Genomic DNA, 19,284 nt, shown 5'->3' with positions numbered 1-19,284 from the left:
TCCAAAATCAAGCGATTTTATGAAGTTGCTAACGTTGTTAAATATTGCCTCTCTCAATATAGTCACCGAATATTAAGACAGTTTTATTCTTAATATATTTAAGAATTTTATTCCTAAATATTCGCTGACTGCATTGGGAGTCCCTTATAATAGCCTGATTTTGGAATACTAATTGATAGCCAATCAAATTTAACAGGCAATAACTGATAATGTAATTACATTCAATCGAAGACATTATAACAATCTAACTATTTAAAGATATTATCAAATTACATTTGATTACGTATAATATTGCCAATAAAGTCTTAATACATTTTAATGTATTTGTATACTTCTTGCAAGACTGTATAATTATTTGAAGGTACTATATTTAACAAATTTCATTTTAAAGTTATTCAAAATCTATAAATAAAGGTGTAATTTAAAAAATAATAATAACGATATTAAGTTAAACTGTTGTCAAATGTATCTTTCAGGTTGTTTCAGACTAAGATTGATATCTTCTTGTAAACGTTTCACCATCTCCAGATGGTATTTCTTATTTACTGTCTTTCTTTCTGGAAGAATTGATTTTACACAATGTAAGAGTAGTGGACAATTGTGGGCGTTAATCTCGAAATTTGTAAATGATATTGAAACTTCTGATATGATAACTAATAAAGTTTTTCAACTGAATTTAGAAATTGATGTAACAGATATTGAACAGCTAACTGAAATCCACGAGAAAGAATTAGCAAACGCAGAGTTGATGGAGATACTATATGAAGAAAATATTCTAAGGATGAGTGATGAAGACACCCGATCCAACACTATTCAAAATATTGGAAATTAAAGAGATTGCATTAATTTTAAAAAATGCCAGCAATGAGTTGCTTAACTTTCCTGGCAACATTTGTTGGCGCCAACTGTTATGATGTTTTATTTTAAAAATTTTATTTTTAACTATTGTAAAATGATTTATTTTAACGTAGGGATAAGTTTTATAAAAAAATTGTAAATATTAATAACGAGTAAATTTGTCATTAAGTCCGACCTTACTGAAGATACTCACGACCTTTATCTTCCCACCCCTTCGATCTTTAACGGCCGGATAGCCGAGCGGTGTTCTGGGGAACCCGGAACCGAATCCGGACGGGTTGAAAAATCCGCAAGAATTTTTCGGGGGAATACGTCAGGCCCCGTCCCTCACCACCCGGCCACCCCATTGTGGGCCTGGTTTAATTTGGGAAACAAAATGAAGTCTGCTGGAGTTTAGTCCGGTGAATTTGAGGTTGGAGAATAAATGGCATCGAGTTCTTGGTCAACAACTCTGTTATCAGCAGTGATGTGTGGAAGGGAGCATTGTCACCATGCCGTTCTTTCCAAGCAATCGGTCTTTTCTTCCTCACTGCTTCCCGAAGACGTTTCACCATCTCCAGATGGTATTTCTTATTTACTGTCTTTCCTTCTGGAAGAAATTCTTGTCGAATAATACCATCAGAATCGAACAAAACAGTTAGCAAGACCTCCACATTCGATCGAACTTGTCGTGCCTTTTTGGGTCGCGTACCCATAGACCCCCAGTGATGATGTTTTACATGAAATTTTTATCAGACTTTGCCCGTCACAGAACTCTTCACTCAATTGCACTCACGGAAAGAAAATCGCGAAACGCATTGAACACGTGTTTACACAAATAAACGTAACGTAACAACAAATGAAGATAGAACAAACTGTTTTCGGTGGATAGTACAAAACACTTGCCGGTAGAGAACTGTGCAAGCTGCATTCAGATTCGATTACAGGTTGGTGTGTAATTTAAAGAGTTCGCGAACATTCCGTACAGACCTCGTATTTAATAAACATCAAATAGCAACAGTTGATGTTAGCTATGACAGGATATAACGAGGGAATATCGAAGGAAAAAGTGATGGATAACATCGCTTTTTCCTCCTTAAAATCGTTAAAACAAGGATGTCTTGTTATCAGACATTTTATTCTATTTTTATTTTTGTAAATACGTTATATTTATTTTTCTGTAAGATTGTTTTTATTACTTTATTAAAATGATTTTCAAAAAAATAACATATTGCCTTGTATATACGATCTGTGAATAAATTATATCTGTATGTAAACATTAATATAAAAGAGAAATTAAATAAAAAAGTTCAGAAAATATTTCAATAATTATTTTTTAGTCGGCCGAATAACTATGATGAATTAGCTGTGGCATATCGTTCTGGAAGTCTGGACTTAGATTATTCAGGTTATGGCAGCCTGGATCTAATTCCTGACTTCAAAACGGTAGGCACAACGTTATGAGTGTTCTAGGTTCCTAAACTGCAGATGAAGCGGCTTCCATCGTATAATTCTTCCTTTCTTGGCAGCTTATTGAAGCTGTAACTATTACCTCCTCCCATGAATCTTCAGATGGAAGGGGTGCTGAATATATCGATCTGTTCTTCAATTTCCGGTCTATCCGGCATAATATGCCTTCCGTATTTCATTGCTGGCTAACTTTTCTACATAAAATTTGTAATTATTTGTTAAAACGACATTATGACTACATTAATATTACAGGACATAACTATTATACAGTAGTACATTTAAAAAAATATTTTCCGTTAATGGAATGTATAATTTAATTAATATTACTAACCTAAGCCTATTGAGAGTAATTCTCAATAGGCTCAATAGAAATATCTTTACTACATCAGAAAATTTCTTTGTAAAATATTTTACATTTATTTCTCTGCATTTGTATTTAAATATTTCTTTCTTCTAAATTAGAATTTTAAAATAGCACAATTTTCTCTGTTCCGTTTAATATTATCAATAATTAACAGCTAATGTATAGCTTTTTCAACAATTGATTTAGTCTAAAAATCACTATATAAAGATAGATTTATCTTTAGATATAAATCGCTTATAATCGACATAAATCCGTTATAATTTGTCTAACCACTCTCGACCGCTTGAAAATGAATGTAAACTGTCTCCTTGTTTACCTTTTGGTTGCCATCTTTTGTACTCGATCTGATGATTGTTCAGTAAGATATTTGCTTCCGCCATGAGACATTTAAATCTGATACGATCCTGAGCCATATCCTTGTAATGTTTCATGTATAGTTCAGATCGGGGCATCGTTCCCAATCCTTCAACTATATTGGCTGACCCAATTAGGTCAACCAATGTAGGTGAAGGACTGGTTGACCTAATTGATTCAGACTTCTTTATAATACTCGCCATTTAACTCATAGGAACAAAACAGAGAGTTTCAATGCCTTATGTTAACAATCCAAAACTGCTTAAATACTCCTAAATTATTATGAATATTTAATGGATCATATGAATTATCCATATTATATGAGTAAAATCAATATATAAATATCGATATAACTAAATATTCGCAATTAATTTTATTAAGTTAAATATGTTATTTAAATGATACTTAGATATATTTAGATAAACATTTGAATAATTATGAAACACTATCTCTAGATTATTAGCTGCATTTTACTATTTATTTCCTTCAAATGAAACTGAGTTTTAATCAAAACTTTCGAAATCACTCTTCAACTACTGGGAAAATTTAAAGATTCAGATATCTGGTAATTTTCTTTTTTTCCCCCATTATCTTTTCATAGTGAAATGATAATAGAAAATTTCTGCAATAAAATATCTATAAGTTATTTAAGTTTAACTATATATTTTGTTAATTAACTAATTTATTCTTTATTAAGAATTTAATATTTTCCAAATTAATATAGACATCGAAAATCGAGTTTACCGTAGAAATCATTATTAATTTGTTTCATCGTATGAATAAATATCAGATTTTCTTCACTTGATTGATTCTTTGAGGAAACTACTTATGAATCACGTAATTTATGTATTAATTTTCTCTTTCCTCGACTCAGTGCAGCGTTAGATTCCATCATGATCTGACTCAACGTTAACAGAAATACTATTTGCTAATAATAATTAATAGATTCGACGTGTCTGTTCATTACTTATGTTGCTGCAATAATATTATTCAGTACATTCATAATCTTTTCTACTTCCTGTTTTTTTTATCACTTCTTTTTGTATTTTTTATGCAAAATATATGATATTGTTAAATAAAGACAACAAATTGTTATTAATTTATCATAATAAATATTTTTCTTCACAAAGAGCATAGGCAATATTTATTTTGTTTTAGGTAATACATCATAAGTACCACTTCTATGATGGTTGGATGGCCGAAGCAGTTAATGAGTCCTATGCTCTAAAGGACTCTGAATTGAGTCCGGACGAGCAACTCATCAAGGATTCTTCATGGGCGTATGTCCGGATATAATCCTCACCCGGTTGTGCCTGTTGTGCTCCTGGTCGAACCCATAATAGGTATGATTAAAACAGGGCCTTTTGTTGCCCACAGGGTGAGAAGAACCAAAAAATGAAAAGTATCTTAGCGCTATATTGAACTTCTAATTATGCAAGTACGTCTATAGATGATTCAATACCGGATTTATGATGCAATCAGTTATTACTATTGTATCACAATAAAAATAACCGATTGCATAATACATCATTAATTGTAACGCTTTTTTAATTTTTTATTTCTACTAAAAAATAAAATTTTTATTTTGCTTAGACACTGCATTATATATTATAATGTAAGAGATAAATTTAAAGTAACTCGATAAGATTTTAAAATTAATCTTTGGTTTCCATATTCTGTATATAATATAAAACGTTAATATATATCTGTGTGTGTTCGTATTTATTTTGTTGGTTACAGACAGAAACGAAATCTTGATAAATATCATCGTTAAATGTATCTAACAGTACTGTAGTTCTACATCTTCAAATCTTCTATTCTTTTCTTCAAAGAATGATGTTGGATTTCGTAACATCCTACATGCCACATATGTAAATATGTTTTCATATTCCAATTATACATTCTTGTATACTGTCGTTTTCGTTAAATATTTTTCACGTTTAAAATTATCAATCTACTTGTAAATGACAATAATTTGAAATCATAAAAATACATAATATAGCTGTTTTTAAATTAATAATTCAAATTTACTTAAATGTTTTTTTTTCAGTTTTGGCTCTTATTAACATGTAAACACTAAGAAGGCTTTTTTTCTAAACCCATCATGATTTGGCTAAGCCAACAAAGGAAACAACCAAATAATAAAGAACGGCGCCCGATATATTCGGGACTGACAACCCTCCAAAAAGTTCCTGGGGTTTTTCGCCCGTCCGGATTCAATCCCGAGTTTCCAGAGTTATAGGTTGGCTCCTTAAAGTTTGATTTCTATATTGCCAGAAAATATTCTAGAAAAAGAAACATGGTGTCATTTCCTGTCTAGAAATTTCGGATTGAATGGATTCCAGAAGGAAAAGAGCGTTTAAAATATTTCTTCTGTTCCATTCCGTTATACAGTACATTCTGTTTTTATACTACACCAAAAGAATGAAATTTTGGTGACGTAATTTTTCTAATTATTGGCAACACTATTCGAGCAGCCTAAAATTTTCAAATTAAACAGCTGATTTACTCTACGTCTGCTTTTTTAACTTTGCCTTGATAAACGACAATTTGATATTGACAAGAAACGCCGCGTTATTAAAATGTTGCCATACATATGTTTCTTTATTATTTCTATTATTGACCACGAGAATTCGCTGATAAATTCTGTGCGGTTCAGAAACAGTAAGAACGGAAAATTCCGATCAGAAATGTTTTCGGTGATTCTCTTTCCGGTAACTTTTTCTGAAGATGTGGAAACGAAGTATAAGAATTATTTTAAAATATGTTTAGAATAAAATAATAAAAACATTACCAAATTACTCTGGATTAATAGTTTTATTGACAAATTTTTAAAATTTCATAAAATATTAAAACAACTTTTGCTTATTAATTTATATGTTAGTGATTAAAAATTTCGGTTAATGTTACCTTAGGTTCCGAGATGGCGGCGGTGAGAATTTTTCCCTATCTTGGCGACTGCGGCGGGGAAAACTTTTTTCCCTAGAGTCGTGACGTCGACGCCGTTGAGAATTTTTCCCCGTTCGGTTTCAACCCTGAGATCGACGTTGCCGAGTATCCTGTAACCTCGAAACGGCGACGGTCGTGTGTAAATTTGCGACGGTAGAGGGAGCCTTTTCGTGACGTCGTGCGAGAGTAATATCGGCGGGAAATTCGTAGTTGTGTTACGAACGAATATGCAAATGCTCGATCTGTGACGTGATTTCTGTTCATTTCAATGCAATTTTATGCAAATCGACTAGTTTCCAGTTGGAATCGTTTACTGCAGTGTTGCTACGAATTGCGTATTGGAATATTTGCTGTTTATTTTTCTGGTTACGATATTTCATTTTTTTCCTCACCACCTCCCCGCGTTTAGTTTATTGCCAATTATTCGATAATGAGTAGTTTTGCCGATTTGAGTTTCAACGACGAATTTCGGTCGAGTTGCACCACACGTGATTTCTACAAGTTAATGGAAGACGACTTCTTGGAGCTAGATTTGCCTCCCCGTATCGATAACGCATTGAGATTTCCGAAATTTGCTGTAAAATTAGGCATACAGCCGACCGAGTCCGTTTGCATTCCGTGCGATTCTAAATGCAAATTATATCATCGGAGTAATAGAGAAAGCTGTTTCTTGCGAAGTAGTAAGTGCGGAACGAAGACTTCTGCCTTTGAAGGAACATTTAAAAGTAATTTTGGCCACATTTCTTGGGGTTGCATTCTGTCGTTTATATGGCCAAGTAGTAATAAATCGAACAGAGGGAAACGCCAATCGACCAATAAAAGAGCAGCCGAATCGAAAAGAACAGGGAAGAAAAGAGCCGTACCAAGAGAAAAGGAAAGTATCCAAGCTGGCAAAACCGAAGAAAGAATGGATCGGAAAGGAAAAAAAAAGTAGGAAGAAGTAGGCAACCACCATCGAAAAGTGAGTAAAAGTATTCTTTTTTTTTTATTTATTTTTTTTTGTTATTTCGGATAACGTCCGCGGAGTCTGCAGAGAAATTCAAGATGGCGGCCGGAAACACGGCCATCTTGAATCGAGGAAAAAATTTTTTCCCCGTCGCAGTCGCCAACGTAGGGAAAAATTTCCCCCGTCGCCATCTCGGAACCTAGGGTAACATTAACCAAAATTTCATTTACAACATAAATTATTTTTATTCAACTACAAATTTAATTATAATTATTTTATTTTATTATAATTTTTTACTTATTTTGCAAAAATAGGAGAAATCATATACTGTAATTTATGTCATGTATATGATCTGTAAATATATTCACTTTTACATTCGAAATTCTATTTACGAACTTTATGTATTCGGATAATAAATATAAATATTTCACATTTCTTTGTAATGCCAATATTCTATTTACATAAAAAGTATTTTGTTCTTGACGAAAACTTTTATACTAATGTCCCTCACAATAAAATACTGATATCAATCCAAATATTCTAACAGAGTATTAATCTTAATAAAGTTAATAGGTTAATTGTATCAATATTAATAATATCTGTGTTAAATTTAGAATAAAAGTATTTAAAATATAGTGAATAATATAAGCTGTAATAATGATTTCTTATTATATGTAATTAATTAGTATAGTAGTAACATGATGTTATAGAAATAATGCGAGTGTACAGTACACTATGAGAAGCATTATGTAGCTACCAGTGACGGAATGGATAACACCATTGAAAATTAGTTGGTCGTGAGTTCGCACCTGACCAACGAGCTAGTCATATCGGGTTTCCTTTACGTATCTAAACACCTAAATAGGACCCAGTTTCCCATAGAAAGTATTTTCGATAGACATTTCCGGTCCTTTCCCTTTAGTAGTTTTATCCACTCGACCAGTGATATAGAAAATGTTTTAAATTAAAATTTTATATTTTTACGTGAATGTAAAAATTAAATATAGAAATTTTTAATTGGTCAAACTATAATAAGAATAACATTTAATAAATTTAAATGATTCCTATTAAATTTTAATAAAATTAAATTATTTTAAAATTTTACATGTATTTACTGTATAATTAAAAACCAATTTAATTATAATTTATTAAAGGTTTTTTTTTTCTTTTGTAAATATTGAATAATTAAATTTAATTTAGCTAAAATTAAATTCAATTAGACTGAATAAAATATTTTAAAAATATATCAAAATTTTAATATGTAGTATTATATATTTATAGCTTATTTATTTGTAAAGTGTGGACATTTATTATGTATTTAAATTAATTAAATTAACTTTCGTCTATATATAATTCAACACACACACCCACACACACACACACACACACACTATATATATATATATATATATATATACATACTGATTTTGATATAACGTTCTCCTCGATAGTATCATCATAAAGATCCAATGATTGCTCGCGAATGTATCTTCTCATATATATTAAGTACAGAACCCTTCACTAAATCACAAGGCTTTTAAACTCAAATTTGTGTGCTGCGCTCATTACTATAAATTACTTTTCCTTTTTTTTTTGTGTGTTAACTTCAGTTTAGCACCATCGGGTTGTTGGGTGGCCAAGGCGGTTAAGGCAATCTACCGCTCCGGAGATTCGGGTTCGAATCCAGGATAAATCAGGCCCGTCTTTTATCACTCAGTCGAATCCACGATGGATATGATAAAAGACCCTCTTAGTCCCCAGCAGCCGAAAATAAGAATAAAGCTTCTCACTCGATTTAGTGTCAATTTCAACAAGTGGTGAGGTTTGATTATACTGTATATGACACTCTCTAGAGGTCCTATCTACTGTGTATAAATTATTATATATCGCTTATTTAATACTGTATGCAGCTATCTACTATTGTATATAGCATACTGTACGAAAACTATATAACTTTATTAATAAATCTAGATTGTTAAAAGAATATACTTTAATCCAAATTACATGAACAATATAAGCTATTATTAAAAAAGACCTTCATAAATTGAAATTATTTATTATTAATAACCTTATTATTAAAAATGAAAATATATATTTATATAATATATTTTTTTAACGAAAAAAACAAATTTCAATTAAAATTTCAATTTATTCAAAGCTATCGTGTACATAAAAATCTCAGGAGGGAATGAATTTGTTATGTAACAATCCACGTGCCTGAATTTTGTAAGTTTGTTGTTATATAGAGAAGGAAAAAATCTAAAAGTAAAAAAAGAAACGTTCGTTTCTTTCGTTATATAATATGCAAATATACATTTGTTTTAATATAGTTTATCCTCGTATAAAATCAAAAAAAAAATAATAATAATCTAAATTTACAATATTCTAAATATTGTAAAAATTTTGAAAAAAATAACCTGAAAAATTAATAAATTTATTTAAATAAATATTTTTAGAATATGTAAATAAAAGGAAATAATTTATAAATTAAGCAATTTTTAATTATATTCTGAAAAATAAATAGAAAAGAATATAAAAATTGAATACTAGATGGCGCCATATAATTTTTAAAATAAAAACAATTTAAACTGAATTAAATTCATTTTCGTGAAATAAATATTCAAGCTTCCGAAATCATAATGTTAATTATAATAAACAATTCTCGTGGAAAATGGGTCAACTATATTGTAAATTTGTTTTGCAGGAAGTATTCATTAAATATAAAACGTAAAATATATAGCTAAATTATGTAAATTGTTATTTTACTATTAACAATTATTTAATTTAAGAATCTGTAAAATAAATTCGCTATGCATAAAAAACATGAGAAGAATTTAATAATTAATTTTATTTTACTTATTAAATTTTTGTCTAATTTTAAAATTTAACTATTTACATTTTGAATTATACTCATATACAGTAATTCATATATTAAAATTATAACTCAATTTGAACAAGTTTTTAAAAATGTATATAAAATATATTGGAATATTGGAATGATCATTAAAAATAAATTATGTTAATTAATATAAAAAATAAATTAAATATAATTTAAACAATTTAATTCTATATAATTTTATCTATTATAAAAATTCTTCTTCTGTTTCTCCTCCTCCTTTTACCTCGCAGTGTGAAGGGGAGATAAAGTTTTCGAGCATGTGCTGTGTTGTCTCTTGGTATCTGGTATTTGTCTGCCTCAGGATATCGAAATCCACTTCTTCTCTTCTTTCTCGTGGTCTTCTTCTGGCTCTAAATACACGATATCTTCCTATAAAACAATATAAGTAATTTGTCAGCTGTTATTCATACAATCGACAGTTACTACAGAAGTTTTAGAACACATACAGATACACACCCACATATGTACAGAAGAGCGAAAGATTAATTATTAGTTATTAATAGTGCTAAAATATATAACTATAAAATTATTAAGATATAAAAACTCTTTCATAAATGAATTTAGGTCTATAAATCTTTATCGTTTATTTCATAATATAATATTGATACATTGAGAAATTTAGATTTCAATCTCAGTTTATCTTAAGAAATAAGAAAATTTTTATACATTCAATTCAATTTTATTAAATATATAACACAACATAGAGATGATAATATCATCTATATGTGTTATATATTTAATAAATAAATAATTATTTATATTTTGTATGCAGAGTAACATAGAAACGGAGGGGATCTCAGTTCAATATACTGCCCATTCTCTTTCTTTTTTATATATCATAACATAAATTTTCAAATATGTAGATAATTAAATTCAGGTTTGTTTTATTTCAAACTTATTAAAATTACGAAAAACTGGTGAAACTTTTAGGATTTTGGATCATGTGATATATTTGGGAGATTATAGAGTTATCTTCGGACCTAGAAAATATATATTCGCTAGGAAGTTCCTTGGTAAACCTGACTGTATATATTATGATTTACATACAGATCCTTTTAAGCTTTTAATTATTTCTATTCTAGAACGAAGAATTGGAATTATTCTAGATAATTAAGGAGTTAATACAGAATAAAGTTAGATATGTTTTTCATTAATTATTAAAAATTTTTCCACAGAATTTGTTAGAATCACTTTTAATAGTATAAATTAATTAAATTTATTAAAAATTATTGAATTGTTTTTAAAAATTATATAAGTGTAACTATATTTATACGGATAAATTAGATCTATATGACAAATTAGATTACATTATAGTAGAGCTTCGATCATCCGATAAATCGATTAATCGAAATCGATTTCACAGAGTAGGCTACTACTTCCAGAAATTACAAAATTTATACGTAATAATGATTGTCGACGATTTTCTGTAGGCTCATTATTGAGCTATCTCCTTATTATTAATTTTACTATTATGTATTTATTATTATTATTATTATTATTTTATTTTGAATTCAAAATTTTATCATTACAGTGTAGATTGTAATGAAAGACGGGCGCTTGTTTTTAATAATTCGACTATTTTTTTCATTATTTTTTATCGTTCGTATATATCAAATTTCTATGCCTTTACTCCTGTACTCTGGAATTAAAATTAATATTTTTATTTTATTTAAGGTATTTATTTGTTTTTTTATTCTTTCCCTATCGAGTGGGATCGGTTATCCGAAAGTGTTCCACCCCGATTATTTGGATAAGTGAGCTTTACTGTATATTATATTACTAACTTTTTAATATTTATTTATTTATATACAGTCAAACCTGGCTGAAACGTAAAAAGTGGTCTTTATTCTATGGTTATTTTGTATGCATTTAGTTGTATGTATTTATAACAAAAAAAAAGATGTTAGTGAAAAAATGGCCGCCATATAGAGGTGGCCGTTATTAAAGGTTGGCGTGTATTTTGTAAATTAAATTTTTTTTGTTCAATACGTACAGTACAGTATATATATATATACAGGTTGTATACACACAGGTTGTATATATACAGGTTGTAATGAATTGATTTGTTTTTATATAATAAAGATAACATCAGTATATTAAAACGTAATTATATTTTAAAGAAATTTTTTAATAAAATATTCATACATCTTTAATAATAGACCACTAACTGTTTTAAAAATAATACTAAAAAATTATTTTAAAAGTAAAAGAAAAACTTATAATATATTCGAGTTTTAATAATTAAAAAATTAAAATATTCTAAATATATTTTTTATTTTAAAATTTAAATAAGAACATTTATTTGATAAATAATGTATAACTTTTTAAAATATTTTTTCTATTACAATTGCACGTATTTTAGTAAATTATTTATTTTACCATTACCTTTGCATTATTTCGTAATTTACTCCATATTCTACAATTAATTTTATTATTGGTTAACATAAGTTTCATTTATATACTGTATTTAGATATTTTATGATGCATAATTGTCTTGCATATATATTTCTACGTTTAGAACATATTATTTTCTATAATAAATAAAAAAATATTTAATTGCACATTGTGGAGTAACATCAATATTATGCAAATATGAATTAAAAATATTAGGAATAATAGAAATACAGGAAATGTTAGGTAATTTTTCTTATTAGAATATGTATTTTTATCTTTCTATTAGAATTTAATAGAAATAAAAATAGAGATTCAGAAACCAGTCACAAATACGAATCTCATTTCTATCGGGAAGCCATAAAATGTATGAGTAAAATCTATAAAACATTACTTTTTAAATCAATTATTTAAAAAAAATTTAATTCTACCTCGTTTATTTACATAAAATAATTTTAAAGGCCCTAATATGTACTTGGGTTATTACTCCTTCTCTATCTGAGCATGAAAATAAGCACATATATACTTATACTTTTATATTAATAATTTTTTAAATTAAATAGTAATTTTTATAATTTTATTTTTTTTAAAATTAACGCTTTATATATCATAATTTAGTTATTAAATTTAAATGTTAAAAAAACTTGATAAATTTAATTACTTACATCTTTTTCTATTGTACGAATTGAAAATATTAAAATTAATAAAGAAGTTTATTATATTGATTTACAGATTTATATTCCATATAAAGGTGATAAATAGGCTGCCATATATAATAATAGATTTGACAATTATAACAAGTTTTAATGAATAGTTACAGACACAGAAATTTCAATTAATAGAACAAAGATAAATGTTATAAAAGTCCTGATATTTTAGAGGAAAATATGAAAAGAATTGGTTAAAATAGAATTAAATTTATATATGAATTTATTTACATTTAAGTTTAATTATTATAGAAAGTTTTATATCATTCTTTGATATAGACTCTGTAAGGGAAATTATTGTCTTTCAACTCTCCATAATTATGAATTTTGTAAAATATGTAAAATCTAGTTACAGGTAGGCCTATAGCAGAATTCATTATATTTTATTTGAATATAAACAATGTCATTATGGCTATTATTATTAAAATAACAATAACAATAATAATATATATGTTGTATATAATAAAAATAAATAAATTCAGTTAAAATAATTTAATTCATATAATAATTTTATCTAAATTATATGCCATTAAAATAATGTTAATAGTAGGAAACTAAATGATTCATTATAATATTTTAAATATGTTTATTTGAAAGAAATATTTTAAGAATAAAAAAAAGTTTTAGGCATTTTTTTAACCAAAAAAATCAATATTTGAAGAATATAAATAGAATTATTTAATTCCTTAATAATTTTTAAAGTATTTATTGCTAGAGACCATTATAGTAATTTAATATAAATTTATATTTAATAAATTAAAATTATTTAAATGTTTTAGAAATATTTTTTATGTCGAACATTTAAATTATTATATTTTTCAGAGTAATGCAAATGTTTCTAATGACACGCTCGTCTTTGTGAAATATTTATCATATGGCACGTGTACTCGTTTAACAATCGTTGCTTAAAATAAAAAAAAATAAAAAAATAAAAATTCTTATAATAATTTCTTTCGTATTTTTTATTTTAGCTTCATTATTAGTTTCTTTTAATTATAAATAATTTTTAAAATAGATATCTTTTTATTATGTTTTAATTATTGTAACCAATATTGTTAATCTTCAAAAGTATATGCTGTTTTATTAAAATTAAAAATGTCACCTGGAGTTAGTGTGTCATCCACGTGGAGCAATTCTAGTATTGTCGCATGCGTACTGCAACTAAAATTGATTTTGTTTTGCTACCGCTCAATTACTATATAGTTTCACCAAAACTGCTAATCCAAACATTTAAAAAATAAAATTTAGATTGTTTTGAAGTAAAATAGATTTTCTTTTTGTTTTTATTTTATAGATTTATTTAAATATTAAAAACATTATTTGAATTAAAATTTTTTTGAATCAAAATAACTTTTATTTTTATTGTTTTTAATTTTAAAAAGTCTTATTTATAAATAATCAAGGATTTGAATGTCATTTTGAAGCAAAAGGGATATAAGCTAAATAAGCTGCAACATATGTGAGGGGCCTCTTCCATTCACTAGAGTATTGTCAGGGCCTTAGGAGGGAGGCTGGGAATTTTTCCCTGGACCCAGAGAAAATTCAGGGGTTTATAATTGTTCTTACTCCTATAAATTAATGCTGTTTTACTATATCAATAAAGCTGATGTTTCTTTATTGATAAAGAAACAGTTTACTATTCCATTTGTTCAAAAAGAAGAAGAAAAAAAGACAAAAGGGGCCGCTCTACTCCCGGGCCTCATAAAAGCTAGCCCTCGACAGCCCTGGGTATTATTCAATATTTGGTAAAGGAGAAATAATGATCAGAGACGAACTTAATCATGGACAATTCACCAAACCTTGAGCCTGAGAGGGGCTCGTAAATCGAAGTGTTTGATTTATTGGTTTGCGGCAATGCGACACGTGGACGATCTGCCGAGGGGGATGCCTCCCAGGAGGAATTTCTAAGGAAAGCTGGCCCCTATTTAGTTGTGTTACACACCTGAAGAAAACCCGGAAAACCACGTGGCCAGCCCGTTGGCGAGGCGTGAACCCACGACTAACTACCAGTGTTCAATAGTTTTATTCATTCGGCCATTTGCATTCGAAAATTTCATTTATTCTTTGCCATTTATAAATTCGCATGTAAATAAATAAATAAAATTTGAAATGTATAATGAACAATATGAAAGTAATAACGTAAAATGGCAATAAAATAAAATTATTAATAAATAAAATTCTTGACTGTTTTAGAGGACTTCAATTTTTATTTAGAGCCCGAATAAAGTTAATTCGGTACTACAAAGGATCAATATAGCTTTATAATTATATTGTAGCTTTAAACTCCGACAAGTGTAAATCCTGTTCTGGTTTAAAGCATTGTAAGATTACATCTAAATTATTATTTAATTAACATTTTAATTTAAAACTTCATAAATAATTTTAAATTTGATTTTTATTAAATTGCTCTGTTTATATGTTTACTATGTCATAATTGAAAATCAAGTAAATGTAATTTCAAATTAATTTAATTAAAATCTTGAAAATTTAAATAGCACATCATTAACGATATTAATATTCAATAAGTTATAAGTCGATTACTTTATTCATATAATTATAATTTAAATATTTAAGAAGTTATTATTTTATTCATTTATTATTATTATTATTTCTTACTTTAAAATATTATTTCGTAATTCAATCTATACCCTTGGCACCCATTTAATGTTTGTAAAACGTCATAATGATAAAGTATAGCCCAGTATTTAGTCACGAACTCTTCTTTTTTTTAAAAAAAAAATTTTACAAGAACTATATTATAATATCGTGAAACGTGGACAATTATATAAAACAAATTACACGAATGGATAAAAGCCATTTTATTCTTCTATATGTACACATATATAATGTTATAAACATTAATCAAACAATATTAATTTATTAAAAGAATTTTTATTTCTGGTAAATTTTTATCACTAATGTAGCTTTTAATATAAGATATTAATGATATATGTAAGATTCTGTTTTGAATCCTTCACTGATTTTGTTTACAACTTATTAAAAATTTAATATTATAAATTTAAATTACAATAAAATAAAAAATTATAAATTTATAAATTTCAAAATGTAATAAAAAATGTTAAAATTTAATAAGATATTTTCTTTTTGTTTAAAATTTAGTTTTTTTCCCCCCTTTAAATTTTATTATAATTTTAATATTTGAATTGTAGTCGAATTATATTTTTGAATATGGCAAATATAATTTTAATGTAGTTTCAGTTTAATTTATTTTATTGATTTGGGTTATCCCCTGCATCCTGGGATATAAAAGAAAAAAAAATTTACAATATAAAACTAAAAAAAATACTTTTTTTACAATTATAAACATTTTTCAAATCAGGGATAACTAATGTTTTTTAAGTAATAAAACAAAATTATTTTTTTTGGGGGGGGAATTATAGTCTCTTTAGCCCCCTTACCTATGCTAGTCAATTAATGCAAAAGTATACTTTACTGCTTAAATGTGATTATATGTAAGAAAATTTATTGTTATAAATGTTAGCGCGATATCAGAAATTATACTTTAAATAAAATTACATTGTTATTTTTATTTATGATTATTGTTCATGTTAATTAAAATAATATTCAATGTTTTACTAACAATTATTTAAGACTATACATATCAATTATTGAGCAATATTTATTTAAATTATATATTTGAATTTAAATTACATAAACACTGTAACAAAGTTGCTTGAAAATATTTTATTGCTTCTTTTATTATTGTATAAAACTTGGCAGCGGTTCGGTTTATTTATAATTATCGATATATTATTTAATATATTTAAAATATCTTTAAAAATTCATCTAAATTTAATTAAGATTTGGTCATTTACACATATGCTGTGTTATCTTATTGAAATGAATATTTTATTTTAATCCTTGTGAAATTTAATGAAAATTGTATTCTTAATTGTTAGAATGAAAATCTTATTTTAATTCAATAAAATTTAACTGAAAATATGACAATTAATAATTTTAAATGAAAATATGGCTATTGCAAAATATGTCCTTGTTGGATATTAGACAAATTATTATAAGCGTACCTGTTATAAACAATAAAAATATTTAAAAATCAAAGGCCATTTTTAATTTTTTATTTAAAAAAGTCTCAGTAACTGAATACAAATTTTTTCCTACAAAAATCATATTTATAAAAAATAATTTTCCTTTTGCTTTGTAAATTTATGTACTATAGTAGATGTTTTCTTTTAAAAAAACGAGAAGTATCCTTAATAAAAGAGGGAAAGTCACCTTCCTTAAAGGAAAAATGAATCTTTGATAATGTTGTCGACAAATGGCAAGTTATGAGCTTTAGAAATGAAATATTCAGTTTTGTAGAATTTATTATTTTATTCTAAACTACAGTAAACTTGATATATAATTTTATAATAGTTCAAAGACTGATGAAGATAAGTTTTCTTAATTTAACTCGGCTTTCCAAGGACATTGTTAATAATTTAGATATAACCGATTCCCAAGAAAGTAACCGGTTTAATTTCTAAATTTAACTTATATCATTGGAGTATTTTAAGGAGAAAATAAAAAAGAAAGAAATAAACATATGAAAAGTTCGCCTTTTGCATTCTGGTTGCAGTAGCGTTTATGTATATTATAAACGTTAACTGATTTCAGACTATTGTCGATAAACGGCAGCTGCGTCTCGTATGAAGGATTAAATTTAAATTATATCTGTAAATTAAAGTTGTTTACGGGTTACTCCAAGGTCACCACGTTCATTTTACCTGTCCGTGACCCGAGAACGTGACTATTACGTGACTCGTGTAAGATAAACAGGTGTGTTAGCAATTTGGCCTAAATACCGCAACCCTGTGCCACTTTTACTGAAGTCTCTTCCTAGCCCTGCAGTTAATATGACGTAATTGATCACATGAACAGGAGCTATTCCCCTTTTTCTTTATGTAACTAAAATAGATTTCTTAAGGCTACTATACAATTCTTCTTATGAGAATTATATGTTAATGAGTTGTATTTTCTCACGCATTTTTCTTTGATAAGAATAGGTTATTATATATTATTTTTCATTTAAAAAAATAACCAAGACAAAGAAAATAATTTCCACTTGAATAAATAATTTATTTATTCATAAAATTTATAATCATATTTTTATAAAATTTAAAGTAGGATGTTATGAACAGAGGAAATGTGAGGAAACCACTCCTTTGAATTTTCGCCATTTTGTACGCGTGTTTTAATCAATTTCGTAAATTTGTAAATGTAATCATTGCAAAATTCTGTTCCTTATTATTTAATAATTTATAAATAATCCAACACTTCTAAAATTCACTAATTGCAATCAAATTATTGCTTAAAAAACGTGAATATTTCTATAAATAATACTTTAATAAATTTATTTCACTTTCGTTTCATAATAATAAGCAATAAATTCTAATTATTTAAAATATCAAAATATTTTAAATAATTAGAATAATATAATAATAATAATAATATAATAATAGTATAAATAGCAATCGCACGCTTCGATTAAACATTAATATTTTAACCTACATTATTTTACAATTAATGGAATTATTCATATGTAATTTATAATCCTTTCAAAAAATAGGAAGGGTTGTTCCTAAAAGTATGTCAGGGTCCTAGAGTTTCTCTTCCTGCCCCTCGGGTCACATTAACTAATTATATAATATACCATATAGAAACTATGCAGATTATACAGATCCTTCCTGATTCGTGTTGCGTGTAACGTGAACAACGTGTCCCTCGCTAGTCAATAACTTATAAAGGAAAGTTTAAATGTAAACGTGATATACAATATCATGACCTAAGTGAATATGAGACAAACAGTTTTTAGTACGATATAGGTTACATCAAAATCAGATAAGGCAAAAACTGTTTGTAAAAGGGGAGGATAAAAGACATCTGCCACTATCCGTTTTGGTGTCAAGGTGGCATTTTTTTTTCTTTTCTTTTTTTTACGAGCAGAAAGTAGTTCAATGACGTCACAGTTGGACAAGGACGTTCACTAAGCTTAATAGAAACAGAAAGGAAAAGTATATTTCTATATTTAATATTTCCTCGTAATTCAGTGTTTTAAAAGAATTTCTGTAACAGTTTTGTTATTTATTTATTTATTTATTTAATACAAGCTTTTTTTGTTTGGATTTAATTATAGAGATTTTTCTAAATAATTTTTTTTATTATTATAGAATCAAACAGGAAGGGAAAATATAGGTCAGTAGGTACATGGTCTTCAAACTCTCATCCATCTTTTCTTTATACAGTAACTCGATGACCTCATGCTATCTACCCGGAAGGGGGTCTAGGTAATGAAAAGACCTTAAAAATTCGCTTTATTAATATCGAAATTTATAATTATTTCGATATT

The 19,284-nt window shown here is 27.0% G+C and overlaps 1 long non-coding RNA gene across 1 annotated transcript; it reads right to left on the bottom strand.

Moving 5' to 3' along the window:
- Nucleotides 1-9,091: 9,091 nt before the first annotated feature.
- Nucleotides 9,092-14,041, bottom strand: LOC136982699 (uncharacterized). Its single transcript, XR_010881923.1, has 3 exons — nt 14,020-14,041; nt 10,043-10,188; nt 9,092-9,179 (listed from the first exon to the last, which is right to left on the bottom strand). It is a non-coding gene; the product is annotated as an uncharacterized lncRNA (long non-coding RNA).
- Nucleotides 14,042-19,284: the final 5,243 nt, after the last annotated feature.

The sequence above is a fragment of the Centruroides vittatus genome, unplaced genomic scaffold, assembly GCF_030686945.1.
Source record: "Centruroides vittatus isolate TY-2023 unplaced genomic scaffold, ASM3068694v2 contig_862, whole genome shotgun sequence".
Lineage (NCBI taxonomy): Eukaryota > Metazoa > Arthropoda > Arachnida > Scorpiones > Buthidae > Centruroides > Centruroides vittatus.
Note: the sequence above shows the minus strand (reverse complement) of the source record. Positions and strands in the feature narration are given on the sequence as shown.